Below are 15,901 nucleotides of genomic sequence, written 5' to 3'. Positions count from 1 at the left end.
ACGAGCTACTTTTTTTCTTTCGGAAAAATCCCCGACACATTATCATTGGTGGTGATTTTAATTGTGTCTTATCCAGGAAAGATCAGTCCCCAACTTTTAATTATTCGTCTGAATTAAAGCGCCTCGTGACCGACCTCAAACTTAAAGATGCGTGGGAAATTAGGTACCCGACATTGGTACGCTTCACTCACATCGTGGCAAATTCCTGTAGCAGAATCGACCGGATTTATGTTTCCGATGTTATCGAGAATGATTTATTAAAAGTAGAGACGATCCCCTCCAGTTTCTCCTATCACAGTGGTGTCATCGCGTGCTTGAAATTACGTCCCCAACCCACGCGATGGTATAAAGATCAATGGAACCTGAATGTGTCTTTGTTATCGGATGTTGAGCTGGAGGAGGGGGTGCGCACTACTCACAAGTTTCGCAGCACTATAGAGTGGTGGACTCTGCAGGCAAAGCCGAAACTGCGAAAAGTTATCATGTCATTCGGAATTGAAAGGGCGGCGGAAATCAAAAAGACGATGGAATTTTATTACACAATCTTACGGGACCTGTACGATCGTGCAGACGCGACGGCCACCAGAATTGACGACATTCGGAAAATAAAGGCAAAATTAATCAGTCTGAAGAGGATGCAACTGGACGGCCTTAAGATAAAATCTAAAGTGACGTCGGTCAGAGATGATGAAGCAGCGGCTCTGTACCACCTCGTCAAACATACAAGGAACAGGAGGCGGACTTTTATTGACGCCCTGAAACTCGAGGATGGAACAACGGTTGACACACAACGAGAGATTGTCACAGCACTGCACAACTATTTTGTCAACACCTACGCATCAGTGACTCTACACGATGACTGCTATGATGGACTGTTTAGTGCCATTTCACCTACCGTAACTAGGGAAGACAATGACTCTATCTCGTTGGCCTTCAGTAATAAAGATGTTTTGGGGGTTGTCTGCAGTTCGCCGATTGGGAAATCGCCGGACCCTGATGGCTTACCAATTGAATTTTACAAGCAATATTGGCACATTATCGGGGACAAAATCACTCACGTCGTGAACGAAGTCTTGCAAGGAACGTCTGTCCCACCCTTCTTTAAGGAATGTAAAATTGTGCTTCTCCCTAAAAACAGAGGTACTAAAACTATCACCAATTTCCGGCCAATATCGTAGTTAAACTCGTATTATAAGATCGTGGCTCGCGCAATTAACATGAGACTCACGCCACTCACTGCTAAAATCATTGGCCAACAGCAGACATGCGCCTTCAGGAGAACAATTCTGCAAACGGCTGCTTTTTACCGCGACGTCATTGCGTTAACGAACGCTAGTAAAATGAAATGTGGGCTGATCTTTCTTGATTTTTTTAAAGCTTTTGATCTCGTAAATCATACTTACCTTCTCGAGACTATGCAAAGATTGGGCTACTCTCGGAACACGATTGACATGATTAAAAACGCGGCCATGGGAATCACTGCAAAACTTTCTGTCAACTCACACCTGACGCGACCAATACCAATCAACCGAGGGGTTCCACAAGGGATCCCTCTGTCTATGTTGCTTTTTGTACTTTTCCTTGAACCTCTGTTACAACAGTTGCAGACGAAACTCACTGGGATTACAATTTCTGGGGTAAAAAGTGTAATCGGAGCTTATGCCGACGATGTGGGTGTGGTGATTCGCGATGTCGATGATGTCACCGTATTAGAGGCTGAACTTCGGAAATACTGTCTGGTGTCAGGGGCGCAGTTAAATGAACACAAAAGCAAATTTCTGAACCTCTGTGGCCTCCAGCATTTGCGTGTTGATTATGCTAAACAAGTCAGAGAACACAAGGCTCTGGGGATCATGTTGACGGCGTCCTCTCTACAGATGATAGCGGCTAACTGGCGAGATGTAGCACGTAAAATAAATGGAGCCCTAATTGATAATTACCATCGCAGCCTCAACCAATTTGAACGCATTCAACTTATCAATGCCTGTATCTTATCAAAAGCCTACTACATGGCGCAGCTTCTGCCGCTCCCTGCTGTCATTGCTAGAAATATTATGTCGACGATAACAAATTTTATTTAGCGCGTGGAAATTTTTCGTGTATCTGCCAAAACTACTACACTCCACCCCCTGAACGGAGGGATGGGCTTAGTCGACATCAAGAAAAAGGCAGCGGCTCTCTATGTCACAAGGACGGTCTCTATCCTTACCAACTGCCCTTCGGGCATTACGGCGCAATTATTCTATGCTGTCAGGCCGCAAAGTCTTGACCCCCCGCTGAACATTCAGACCATCAGTTACAAGCTCAAATACATCCGCGACTATTTCCTTGCATGCAGCTACATCAGCATGCAGTTACATCATCAGTATTGGCATACTGGCGACAACATGAAGGACCAAATCCAATTGTTACGAAGTGCAGTGGCATCAACTGGGATATAGTGTGGCGTAATGTCAGTTCCAGGATCCTTACTTCAGCCGCTCGAGCTGCATGGTACAAAGCAATCAATGAAGTGATTAGTACAAGTGAGAGGCTACATAAAATCGGACTCAGTGATACAACTCTGTGCCATAGCCGTCAACTGGTGGATACCGTTATGCACCGTTATACCTGCGGAGAACGTGCACGAAATTGGGGTTGGCTGAGAAAAAAACTAGCCATTATTACGAGGACCACAACCACCAACATACCTTCAAATATGTTGTCTCGACCCGACGTGCGATTTTATCCGCCGTCGAAAAGTAATGTAGTTATGTGGTTGCTGGGCACCTATTCCAGCTATGTTTTTAATAAACTTGGTGGTGACGATCACTTAGAATTCAAGCTGTTTATGGACATCGAATTCGCAAAAACCTGCGGATATCCTAATCATGGCAACATTTTCGGCAATATGCTTAAATTAACATTTAATAGAATGGGTATAGGGTGAGACATGTGAGTGTAAGTGGGTGGGCCCGGGCCGCAGGACACCAGTGATGCCGCGAAGAGGCCCCACTGCTTCTGTGACGCGTCCTGGTTCCCACCCCCGCCACTCGCAGACTCCAGTACGCCGGAAAATGAGGACAATTCTTGTGTTAGCAACGGAGCTATTTTTTTTCTATACTTCTCCAGAAGCAATCAGAGACAAGCAAAGAAGAGTGTTTTAGTTGTTGATAAAAAAAAAAAGCTCAGTTGGGAGAGCGTTAGACTGAAGATCTAAAGGTCCCTAGTTCGAACCCGGGTATCGGCATGCGATCTTTTTGAAGCTGACGCCTATGGAATTGCTCTGCCTTTGTGACAATGCAATTACCGCTGAGGATGTGAATTACTCCGCCCTGTAGCTGTTCTGATTGTCTAGTGCTTACAACAAGAGGGACATAGTACATACAGCCTGCAAAAAAAATAAAAATAAAAAAATAAAAGTGGCGGAGCGCTGGTCTAGTAAACCAGGGGTCGTGAGTTCGATCCTCACAGGAGGCAGACGAATTTTGGAAATCAGTTGTGCGTTGTGGCCGTATAGCAAACAGTATCTGGGATGACGAACAATTAGCGACAGGCGTTTTATTAAGAATTACTCTCAGATGTGATTAAGGTGAATAGCGCAGATAAAGCATTTGCCAAAGCGGTACAGCATAATGTGGGACGAGGCAGTCTGAATTATATTTTATAGATGTATTTTTCACATATCTCAGAGCCACTCGCGGTCGGCGTCGTCGGCGGCGGCGGCGGCGCCGCCGCTTCTACAGAAGTATCAAATGGCCATCGTAGCAAATGCGGCGAGGGACGCCCCGCCTTCGATTCCGAATGCACAAAATGCGTGGTCTTGTTTCCCAGTCTATATTTGGTCAGTCTCCTAAGAGGTTGAATGTAACGAATGGGTGGGAAAGAGCAAGGGGCAGCGGCTGTGTAGAACGAAAACACAATTCCTCAGGGGTGTGAGCGTTTCGAGATGAGTCGTATATAAGTTATACTTGGTCGTCAGTGACCGTGTGGCCTAATGGATAAGGCGTCGGACTTCGGATCCGAAGATTGGAGGTGCGAATCCTGTCACGGTCGTTTTTTCCAGTTCTGAAAAAGAAATATACTGTTTTAGTGTAGCAATTGAGCAGTACGAAACCGTCTGAATGTTGCTGTTCACCATTTCCTGCTTGGATATGTTCTTCAGCTTGAAACACTCACAACAAGACCGGTGTTAACTAGCGAAATGGTCGGCAGAGTGCCGTCGCCGCGAGTTTTGACTGGCACTTGCACATCTAAGACAACGTCGGAAAGTAACTCGTTCGGCTTATGAATCACATCAAGTATGTGTGTTAATTTTGACGCCACCAGCTCTGCAGGTTTTCATGCTATTCGTTTACCTCTCAGAAATGATTATGAAATAAAAGTGAAGTACGTGACGAGTGTGACGTTAGGAAAACATTAGGCAGCATGGAGAGATTCTGTATGGGACCACCCTACCCAAACGAGTACTGTGTGACGTGCTACCCGGCACATATTCACCTAGGCACATAGTTCCGCCGCGGCCGCGGCCGTGAGCAGACGTGCGGTAGTGGTCGCTTCGCCTGAGCTTGGCGTCGCCCGCAGCTGTTGGTACTGTAAGTAGTACTTCAAGAAAGTGATGGAAGATGAGTTGAGACGGTACACGCTACGATTTGGATTTCCGTATGGATATCCTTGACCTCAGGTTCACGAACTCGTTGACTGGTTTTACGATCGTTTAGGAGTGCGAGATGAAGAAGTTCTTGGCTTTTCATATGATTTTCTTGCGAACGTTGTGTATGTAAAATTTGTTAGTGACGATCCTTGCGTTTGTATTATGACCCTCACGGAGGGCACAGCGGATTTTGTGAATTCTAAAGGCGAAATATGCAAAGTGTCTGTTAGTCATGCTGGCCTAGGGCTACGAACCGTCCGGATATTTAATCTGCCTTTCGAAGTTAGCTTCGATAGAATTCGGCAAGCTTTGTCTCGCTACAGTAATGTCCTGCAAATTCATGCCGAGCAGTGGAGGGGTTACAGACATTTCAATGTAGATAATGGCTTTAGGAATGCGAAAATTGATTTGACGAAGCACATCCCGTCCAACGTTTTGGTGCAGGGTTTTCGAGCGGTGGTGTTGTACGAAGGACAACCGAGAACTTGCGTAATTTGTGGTTCTACCGACCATTTAAAATCTGCTTGTCCCCGTGTCCGGGCGGGTCGACGAAGAATGCAACATCGTCTTACGCCTCTCGATGGGCAAGATGACAATCGGTTGTCTTACGCCCAGACTCTGATGGAGTCGCCTGTGACACACCCGACGCTCCACCAACCGGCTGCGGTGACCCCAGACGCCGGCGCAGTTGTTGTCAACAACTCTGCGACAACCCCCCAATGTCCCGTTCGTAGTGATGTCACCGATGCCGACAGCCACGCTGCACACCTGCAGGTTTCCACGACTGTCTTCCGTCGTGCCGACCATGCAGGACCGACTCCCGTCATTACTCCAACCATGTTCGCTGAGCTGAAACAGTTGTCGGATGGTGGCGACTGGTCGCGCGTTTCTTGCACCCCTGACGTTGCGCCCCCACACCCCTCCCTCCCGGCAGTGACCAATCTGAGGAAGGCTCTACGCACAGCCTCTTGACGGATACCAAAACCGTTTCTGACGCCGACGCACCTCCCCAAAGAACGGGGAAATCTAAGCGGGCGGCACGGAAGCAGAGTGAGGAGGAGATACGCACTCTGGAAAAGAAACTGCAGCGCACCATAAAGCACATCCGAAAAGACGGCAGTGACCGCGGCAGCACAGATGAAATGGGTTCCGTCGCCCGCCACGTGGGGGAGGCCGATATGGACATGCATGTCGACCGTCCGAGTCCTGAGCTGATGGATACTGGCCATCAGCATACGCCATCCGAAAAGTCTTGGGCCGACGACAGTGAATAAAACAGACCCTTCCTATCCCCACCATGCAAGATTACACACTTGCCACAGTTAATTTAAATCGGATCGCATCCGATGTCAAACTTAAATGCTTGACCGACTCTCTACATGCAGCAGATATCGATATAGTTTTCTTCCAAGAAGTTCTGTCACCCAAGGTTAGAGAAATACCTGGGTATGATGCCATATTAAATCTAGGCAGTGAGACGGGAACTGCGATTTTATTCAAAGCTGGCATCGCTTACCAACCTACAGCGATCTTAGAAACGGGACGCGGCATTGCCGCCCAATTACAGGATTTGCTTCTCCTGAACGTGTACTCCCCGACAGGGTCCGCTGGCAGACGGGACAGAAGTGATTTTTTTAGGGCTGAAGTTGTGCCATTATTGACAAACGTTCGTCTGAAGATCATCCTGGGTGGGGATTTTAACTGCGTTTTGCGCAAAGCAGATCAACGTCCGAATTTTAATTTTTGTCCCGAGCTACTAATGTTAACAGATGGACTGCATTTAAAAGATAGTTGGTGTCACCTTCGACCACACACGATGGGATATACCTATGTGAGCGCTGCTTCTTCCAGCCGTCTGGATAGGTTTTATGTTTCTCAAGATCTTTTAAATACCATTCGTGTTTGTGAACTATGGCCGCTCAGTTTTAGTGACCACTCCGCATACCACATAACGTTAAGGCATTTGCGACAGAAGACATTTTTGGGACGCGGCACGTGGCAGCTGAATGTCTCTCTGCTAGAAGAAGCGGACTTAAGGCGTTGCCTCGTTGCCACGTGGCAGCAGTGCCTCCAGAGGCAAGCTCGGTATAGGGAGCGCATTCTTTGGTGGACGGATTTTGTTAAGCCGCGGATTCAGAAATGTCTCTGCAAGTTTGCCAGGACCAGGGCTTATTGGAGGAAACAGTCTCTAGAATTTTATTTCCTCGGTTTACGCCAGCTGTACAGCGATCCCTCCGCATTGTCCGACAACCTGATCCGCATCAAGCGTATCAAAGCAAAACTTACAGCTTTAGTTCGTGAAGCACTTGTTGGTAAACGGGTACGATCGCGCTCTTCTGATGACGTTTCCCACGAGTCCACATCGTTATTCCATATCATACGGGAAAAGAAACGTGGTAAACAAAAACTTATTGCTCATCTTACGGATGCTGGGGGGCATCTGTACAATGTGCAGGGTGCTATCAAGGCGTATGTCTTCAATTATTTTCGAGAACATTATTCCGAGTCAGATACCGATCTATCGGCGGGGGATGATTTTTAACCGACATCGCCTCCACAGTGGATCAGGATGATAACGCTGATCTCTTGGCCAATGTCACCAACTCTGAAGTGAAGTCCATTATTGCGTGCGCTGCCAAGAACAAAGCTGCTGGCTTAGACGGCTTACCGGTCGAATTTTATTCACGGTATTGGGATGTGATCGGCGACGAATTGACCCGAATGTACAATGAATTGCTCTCGCATGCTGCCTTCCCCCCGCAGTTCACGCAAGGAATGGTTGTCCTGGTTCCTAAAACATCAAATCCGACTATGTTAAATGATTTTCGGCCCATTACGTTGTTTAACTCCGATTTCAAGATCTTGACTAGGATTATAAGCAACAGGCTTAAAGTGCTTCTTGGCAAAGTACTTGGCCCTTATCAGACGAGTTCAGTCAGTGGTCGATCTATGTTAAATGCCCTGTGTGAATATCGTGACCTGGCTTATTTAACTTGGATTACCAACACTGATTTGGCGTTACTATTTCTCGACTTCGATAAGGCGTTTGACAGAATTAATCACGGATTTTTATTGCGCACAATGAGTAAAATGGGATTCAGTCAGCGTTTTCGACAGCTTATTAAGAAATGTATCTGCGGAACGTCTTCACGCGTGAAGGTTAACGGCCAGTTAACCGCCCCTGTGCCTATACGACAAGCAGTACGACAAGGGTGCCCCCTTTCCATGACTTTATTCTCGATTGCTATAGAGCCACTTCTTAAAAAGTTTTACATTACTTTACATGGGTTGCAAACGTTAAACAACAAAACGGTCTGCCACGCCTATGCTGCCGATATCAGTGTGATTATTACTACCACCGAAGAGCTGGGGTCAGTTCGTCGGATTGTCCATCAGTACTCTGTCGCTTGTGGCGCCAGACTTAATGAGCGAAAGTCCAAAATCATGCCGTTGGGTCGTAATCCAAACTCCATCGATATTTCTTGGTTGGAGAAGACCGAACATCTGTGGCATTTAGGCCTGGTTATATCACCACATCCCCAGGCAATGCTCAACGCGAATTGGGAACGCAAGCTTACCATCTTACGTGCGGTGATCAAAGAACATAACATGCGGTCTTTAGACCGGATGCAGAGGGCACAGTTTATTAATAGTTACGTTTTCAGTAAGCTCTATCATACTGCCGCTGTTTTACCAATCCCAACAGCCATTGCGAAAAAATTTTTAGCACTTGCTTGCTGGTATGTCTGGAGAGGGAACATCTTTAAAGTTTCCTTTAAAGCTACCTCGTTACTTCGTTCCAGAGGTGGCTTAGGAGTCAAAGACGTTGAATCCCAATGTGTGGCTACTTTTTTAACTCGTACTTCCCGCATACTACACAGTAACCAAAATAGCCTTACGGAACAGCTTTACAAGACCTTACGTCCAAAGGAGTTGTCTGCGCCAACGTATGTGGGACACATTCATCCTGAGCTCAGCTATGTCTGGCGATATTATGTGGAGCTCAGCTATGTTCAGGATAACCCGCATCCGTTCCACACGGCGGAGATCTATCGTGCTCTTACTAAACGGCAGCTGAATAACCCAATTGAGAAGAAACATTTAGGCATGAACTATAGAAATATATGGAAGAACATTAGTTATCCGTTCCTTCGTTCCAGAGTTGGATCTGTTTGGTATGACGCTGTCAATAAGGTGATTCCCACTGGAGAGAAATTGCACAAAATCAAGCTGCGGCCCACCCCGTTTTGTGCCAAGTGTAACCTAGTGGAAACCCTGCCGCATCTCTTCCACTGCAGGGATCAAACACAGATATGGCAGTGGACACGAAAGAAACTCGCTGTCATTAATAGGACGTCGGATACTTCCATTCAACTTCAAGACGCGCTCCGACCGGACTGGCAGCTTTATCCTCAATCTAAGAATAATAGTTATGTCTGGCTCATGGGCCAGTTCGTCTATTACATGCTCGTCCATACAACGGCAACGCTACACGATTATCAGATGTACTTCATAGAAGAGTACTATGCGATTAAGAAATTGCGACAGTATAAAGACCAGTTCCAATATTTTCTCACTATTGCTTTAAGTGATGGAAGAATTTAAGTTTCTAAATACATTGGGCGGAGTTTTTCTTTTTTTTCACTACTTTGTTATTATTGTTATTGTTTCCATGGATTGGTCTGCTCCGCACCGTCAGATGTGGGTGATTTGCATCATGGATCAATAGACGGTACAGAGTACATCGTGCACTCGGCCTCGAACATTTAATTGTATTTTGGTGTTCCTTTTCGTTTTGCAATGAAAGCACTTTACTTTTGGTTCCGCAGTGCGACACCCAGAAGAGGATCCTCATTTGTTTACTTTCATTTCGCATTATCTTTCATCAAAGCTGCACAAAGATTTAGTAAGAACCAGAAGTTTTCTGCAGCTTCTATTATTCCTATCAAGAGGACTTATAATACGGGAAATGGTTGTTTGGCATGTCCCTGCTCTATGGTGCCCCCACGTTACCAGCGCGCATCATCAAACGCATAGCATGCTCAAGGTTTTGAGAAGCAGAAATCCACAATCAACCATCTGGCAACAGAATTCACCATACTAATAAACGACATGGAAACTGGGAAAATTATTTGTACGCGAAGACCAACTTAGAGTATCTGCTGTGCTGGATTTCATAGTGTGCTGCGTAATCCTAAGACCAGACATGGATTCATTTTAACATTCTGTTTATATGTATAAAAACACTGGCGCACATGATGCCACTTTGAAAATTAATACAAAAATGAATAATACACAAATAGCCATAACATAAAATCACAAAACCATGCGAATGAGTGCGGGGTATGGCGATGACATCGTGGCCAGGCCTCAGGATGCGACGCCTGCCCGCCTTGCCGCCGACTGCCTAGCGCTGAGATGCATAAAAAAAATAAACAATAAAAAAATTAAAAAAAAATTTTTAAAAGGCAGCCCGGCTAGCTCAGTCGCTTGAGCATGATACTCTTAATCTCAAGGTCGTGGGTTCGAGCCCCACGCTGGGCGGAACGGAATTTTGTTCCGCTGCAGATGTAAATCACCGTTTTTCTGATTAACGTGATGTAATGGAAATAGCAACTTTAAACTTTGCCTAGGTCTCCGTCAGTCGCAAGGAAACTGTATTTGAAGGTGAAGGTGATTTTGTAGACATGTGTGAAAGACATGTTCTGAAATGCAAGTGTTGTTGTTTGGAGAGCACATCAGTTACGTGTCACATGTGTAGCCAAGCAGTAATGGGTCGCCAAAGCTGCAAATATTAGTCGGTGATACGAAGTGTTGTCAGCTGAAGACTGATGATCCAGACCACCGTAAGAACGAAGTACGAAAAAGAACAGCTAGGCCGCGCCTCTTTAGCTCAGTGGCAGAGTACTGGTCTAGTAAACCAGGGGTCGTGAGTTCGATCCTCAAAGGAGGCCGACGAATTTTCGAAATCAGTTGCGCGTCGTGACCGTATAGCAAACAGTATCTGGGATGACGAACAATTAGCGACAGGCGTTTTATTAAGAATTACTTTCAGATGTGATTAAGGCGAATAGCGCAGATAAAGCATTTGCCAAAGCGGTACAGCATAAGGTGGGACGAGGCAGTCTGAATTATATCTTATAGATGTATTTTTCACATATCTCAGAGCCTCTCGCGGCCGTCGTCGCCGCCGCTTCTGCAGAAGTAGCAAATAGCCATTGTAGCAAATGCGGCGAGAGACGCCCCGCCTTCGATTCCGAATGCACAAAGAGTGTCGTCTTGTTTCCCAGTCTATATTTGGTCGTTCTCGTAAGAGGTTGAATGTAACGAATGGGTGGGAAAGAGCAAGGGGAAGCGGCTGTGTAGAACGAAAAAACAATTCCTCAGGGGTGTGAGCGTTTCGAGATGAGTCGTATACATGTTAGAGTTGGTCGTCAGTGACCGTGTGGCCTAATGGATAAGGCGTCGGACTTCGGATCTGAAGATTACAGGTTCGAATGCTATCACGCTCGTTTTTTTCCAGTTCTGAAAAAGAAACATACCGTTTTAATGTAGCAATTGAGCAGTACGAAACCGTCTGAATGTTGCTGTTGACCATTTTTTGCTTGGAGATGCTCTTGAGCTTGAAACACACACAACAAGACCGATGTTAACTAGCGAAATGGTCTTGCCAGCACGGTAACTCAGCGTGTTCGCTCAGTGTTAGCTGCCCTCTGTAATAAAAAAACAACTGAGTTAAGGGATCAACGACTGTCTTACGACGTCCGCCACTAGCAGATGAAACGAACAATGTGACATTTTTGCCGGCACGTTAGCTCAGAGTGTTCGGTCAGAGGGTTACGAACCCTCTGTCATAAAAAAAACAAAAAAAAAACTGAATTGATCGATCATCAATGAACTTCATCGGATGTCTTACAACGTCCGCCCCGAGCAGATACAACAAAGAAAAGCGCACAAAATGAGATTTTTTTTTAAAAAAAAGGATAAGGCGTCGGACTTCGGATCCGAAGACTGCAGGTTTGAATTCTGTCACGGTCGTGTTTTTTCCAGTTCTGAAAAAGAAACATACCGTTTTAGAGTAGCAATTGAGCAGTACGAAACCGTCTGAATGTTGCTGTTGACCATTTCCTGCTTGGAGATGTTCTTCAGCTTGAAACACACACAACAAGACCAGTGTTAACTAGCGAAATGATCGGCAGAGTGCCGTCGCCGCGAGTTTTGACTGGCACTTGTACATCTAAGACAACGTCGGAAAGTAACTCATTCGGCTTATGAGTCACATCCAGTATGTGTGTTAATTTTGACGCCACTAGCTCTGCAGGTTTTCATGCAATTCCTTTACCTCTCAGAAATGATTATGGAATAAAAGTGAAGTACGTGACGAGTGTGACGTTAGGAACACATTAGGCAGCATGGAGAGATTCTGTATGGGACCACCCAACCCAAACGAGTACTGTGTGACGTGCTACCCGGCATATATTCACAGAGGCAGCCCGGCTAGCTCAGTCGCTAGAGCATGAGACTTTTAATCTCAGGGTCGTGGGTTCGAGCCTCACGCTGGGCGGAACGGAATTTAGTTCCGCTGCAGATGTAAATTACCGTTTTTCTGATTAACGTGATTTAATGGAAATAGCAACTTTAAACTTTGCCTAGGTCTCCGTCAGTCGCAAGGAAACTGTATTTGTAGGTGAAGGTGATTTTGTAGACATGTTTGAAAGACATGTTCTGAAATGCAAGTGGTGTTGGTTGGAGATCACAGCGGTTACGTGTCAGATGTGTAGCCAAGCAGTAATGGGTAGCCATAGCTGCAAATATTAGTCGGCAATATGAAGTGTTGTCAGCTGAAGACTGATTATCCAGACGACCGTAAGGACGAAGTACGCAAAAGTACCGCTAGGCCACGCATCTTTAGCTCAGTGGATTGATTTTCCCTTTTCCTTTCACTTCTTTGTCGTTTTTCTGTTACCACAAGGCAATGGAGCCGCGATAATTTTCAGTTATAATCTCCTTCATATAGATGATTGTATATTAAAAAAAAGTGGCAGAGCACTGGTGTGGTAAACCAGGGGTCGTGAGTTCAATCCTCAGAGGAGGGGAAAAAAAAGATAAAAAGAAAAATAAGTGGCTAGGATACCTGGCTCCCACCCAAGAGGCCCGGGTTCGATTCCAGGTACCGGAAATGCGCGTTAAAGAAAATGGGTAAGGCATCGGTCTCCTAAACTGGGGATTGTGGGTTCGAGTCCCACCAGAGGTACACGTTTCACTCACTGGGGCAAAATCACTCTCCACACATAAAAAAAAAAAAGAAGTTACAGAGCACTGGTCTAGTAAACCAGGGGTCATGAGTTCGATTCTCACAGGAGGCAGACGAATTTTGGAAATCAGTTGCGCGTCGTGGCCGTATAGCAAACAGTAATTGGGATGACGAACAATTAGCGACAGGCGTTTTATTAAGAATTACTCTCAGATGTGATTAAGGCGAATGGAGCAGATAAAGCATTTGTCAAAGCGGTACAGCATAATGTGGGACGAGGCAGTAGATGTATTTTTCATATATCTCAGAGTCTCTCTCGGTCGTCGTCGTCGCCGCCGCTTCTGCAGAAGTAGCAAATGGCCATCGTAGCAAATGCGGCGAGAGACGCCCTGTCTTCGATTGCGAATGCACAAAGTGTGTGGTTTTGTTTCCCAGTCTATATTTGGTCGGTCTCGTAAGAGGTTGAATGTGACGAAAGGGTGGGAAACAGCAAGGGGCAGCGTCTGTGTAGAACGAAAACACAATTCCTCCGGGGTGTGAACGTTTCGAGATGAGTCGTATATAAGTTATACTTGGTCGTCAGTGACCGTGTGGCCTAATGGTCAGTCTGCTTTCCGCAGCGCTGCGGCGAGGACGTCTTGTTTACGTCCCGTCCGCGTGGTCGCGAGTGCTCGTACTTGTTTACTACTGCGTTGTCACTATCGACGCACCATGGCACATTCATACAGGCAAACCACCATCAAGATCAGTTTTCAACCCGATCATGCACGACCGCGAGCTTTTGAAGTGGAACGTTTCTTACGTGACGACGTTAAAATTGACCTGCGAGACATAATTGGTATCCATCTCTCTATCACGAGCAGTGTTGTCTACGTCAAGCTAGTAAATGACGAGGTGTGCAACAGAATCGTGAGCGCACATGCGAACGGTTTTAAATTCAAACATTCTGATGGCCATATTTTGGCGGTCTCTATCGATCACGCGGGGCTTGGCCTACGTACGATACGCGTCTTCGAACTCCCTTTTGAAGTACCACCGGACGTATTCGGCGCGGCTTTCCAGCCCTACGGCGGAGTGATCAGCCATATAGCAGAAAAATGGACCACCTTTACAACGTACCCCGTTAAGAACGGGGTACGACAGATTAAAATTGAATTGACCAAACATGTACCGTCCTATCTTGTCATCGGCGGATGTAGGGCGATCATTATGTATGACGGTCAGCCACGCACTTGCTCTGGTTGTGGCCAAGTAGGGCACGTCCGTTCGGATTGTCCCCGACGACGGCTTACTCAAATCCCGACAGGTGAATCTATGACTCCTTCTACGGTGACGACCCTTCCTCTCAATTACGCCGAAGTTACACGGGCAGCAACCTTTACCGATACTGACGACATTAGTCCGATAGCCGCCCCCGACGGCGAGAACATAATGGCCTCTACAGTACAGGATCCGGTCTCTACAACGGCACCCCCACCTGAAGATAATCGCCGACCGACCTTGCAAGAAGGCGTGGATGCCAGGATGGACATTGATCCACGGGTTGTGCCGACAGCGGCTTTTCTTCCAGACACCGGAGCAGCTGAAGAAATCCACCCACATTCAGATACTGAAGCACACGACCGTAAACAGCGTTCCCCGCGAAAACACAAGAGACGGCGGCGTGCTCCATCGGACGAGTGTTTGCAGCGATCGTCTGACATGGACAGTGGAAATTCCGACGACGGTACCGGCGGTACAGAGCCCGCTGTAACTTCAAACTCAACAGATCGCCGTGGTGACGGCTTCAGCCCCTCCGACCCCACAGATCAGCAGGATAACAAGCAGGCAGCCGCTGCCGATTCCCATCCAGAAGAGCCGATGGAGTCAGCGCCGAGTGCCGCAGCAGCCACTAACAGCCACCAACAGCCGATGGTATTTCATGGCGACTGGGCAGACGACTGTGAGGCACACTCCTTGCCCATCGTGTCGGACGACACGGGGGGAAATTTATCCCACCAGTGCTGACCCTTTCCCGCCATCAGTTAGAGTGACGAGACAGCCTTACAGGGGTACTGATGGCCAACACGGATGCTGTGGATACACCTCAAACTTATCGCATTGCAACTATAAACATCAACACTATACGGACGCGCGCTAAGTTATCCTTGCTTCAGGATATGTTGAACTCTGCTTCCATCGACATAGCTCTCCTCCAGGAAGTGTACGTCAACGACTTCCCAGGCATGTACGGTTACGATGCTTGCGTCTCTCCAGCTTCCCCAACATGCATCGGTGTCGCTGTACTTCTTCGGGAAGGGATAGTGGCGGACGATATGATGTTTCTGCCTGGGGCAAGAGGAATGGCACTCACAGTACTGGGTGTCCGCCTTATCAATATCTACGCACCTTCCGGGACGGACAAACGTCGCGAACGTTCACGATTCTTTGCGGAAGACGTCGCCCCGCTCTTCCAAGGCCCCCACGACCGTCTGTTGTTTGGAGGTGACTACAATTGCGTACTGGCACCCAGAGACCAACTACCACGTCATAATCCGTGCCCGGAACTCGAGACGCTAATTTGAGACCTGCAGATGGTGGACACTTGGGAACATCTTCACGGCCACCGACCGGGATTCACGCACTTCACGAGTCACTCTTCCAGTCGTATCGACAGGATTTATGTCTTACGCTCTCTCGTCGCTGGAACACAGGATGTGGAACTGTGGCCTGCAGCATTCTCGGACCACTCAGCTTACATTTGTGCCGTCACCCTGCGGCGGCAACAAATGTGGAGAAGCCGCAGCCCGTGGAAATTAAAAATCGCTCACCTGTCGTACCCGGATTGCCGCCAAGCTGTTGAGGATACGTGGCATTAGTGTGAAAATCGCCTCCGTGCGTATCCCACAACGATCCGCTGGTGGTTGGACTGCGCCAAACCGGCACTGAGGCGAACGTTGATAACCTACGGTCGCGACCATGCTACTTGGCGAAGACATACACTCGACTTTTACTTCCGGGTCTTGCGCACCTGC

At 47.1% G+C, this 15,901-nt stretch overlaps 3 non-coding genes across 3 annotated transcripts; all 3 read left to right on the top strand.

Moving 5' to 3' along the window:
• The first annotated feature begins 10,104 nt into the window (after positions 1–10,104).
• Positions 10,105–10,177, top strand: Trnak-cuu (transfer RNA lysine (anticodon CUU)). Its single transcript has one exon. It is a non-coding gene; the product is annotated as a tRNA-Lys (tRNA).
• A 338-nt stretch (positions 10,178–10,515) lies between these two features.
• Positions 10,516–10,587, top strand: Trnat-agu (transfer RNA threonine (anticodon AGU)). Its single transcript has one exon. It is a non-coding gene; the product is annotated as a tRNA-Thr (tRNA).
• Positions 10,588–12,124: 1,537 nt separating this feature from the next.
• Trnak-uuu (transfer RNA lysine (anticodon UUU)) lies at positions 12,125–12,197 on the top strand. Its single transcript has one exon. It is a non-coding gene; the product is annotated as a tRNA-Lys (tRNA).
• The last annotated feature ends 3,704 nt before the right edge of the window (positions 12,198–15,901 follow it).

This window comes from Schistocerca gregaria, unplaced genomic scaffold (assembly GCF_023897955.1).
Source record: "Schistocerca gregaria isolate iqSchGreg1 unplaced genomic scaffold, iqSchGreg1.2 ptg000556l, whole genome shotgun sequence".
NCBI lineage: Eukaryota > Metazoa > Arthropoda > Insecta > Orthoptera > Acrididae > Schistocerca > Schistocerca gregaria.
This window is presented reverse-complemented; position numbering and strand designations above follow the sequence as displayed.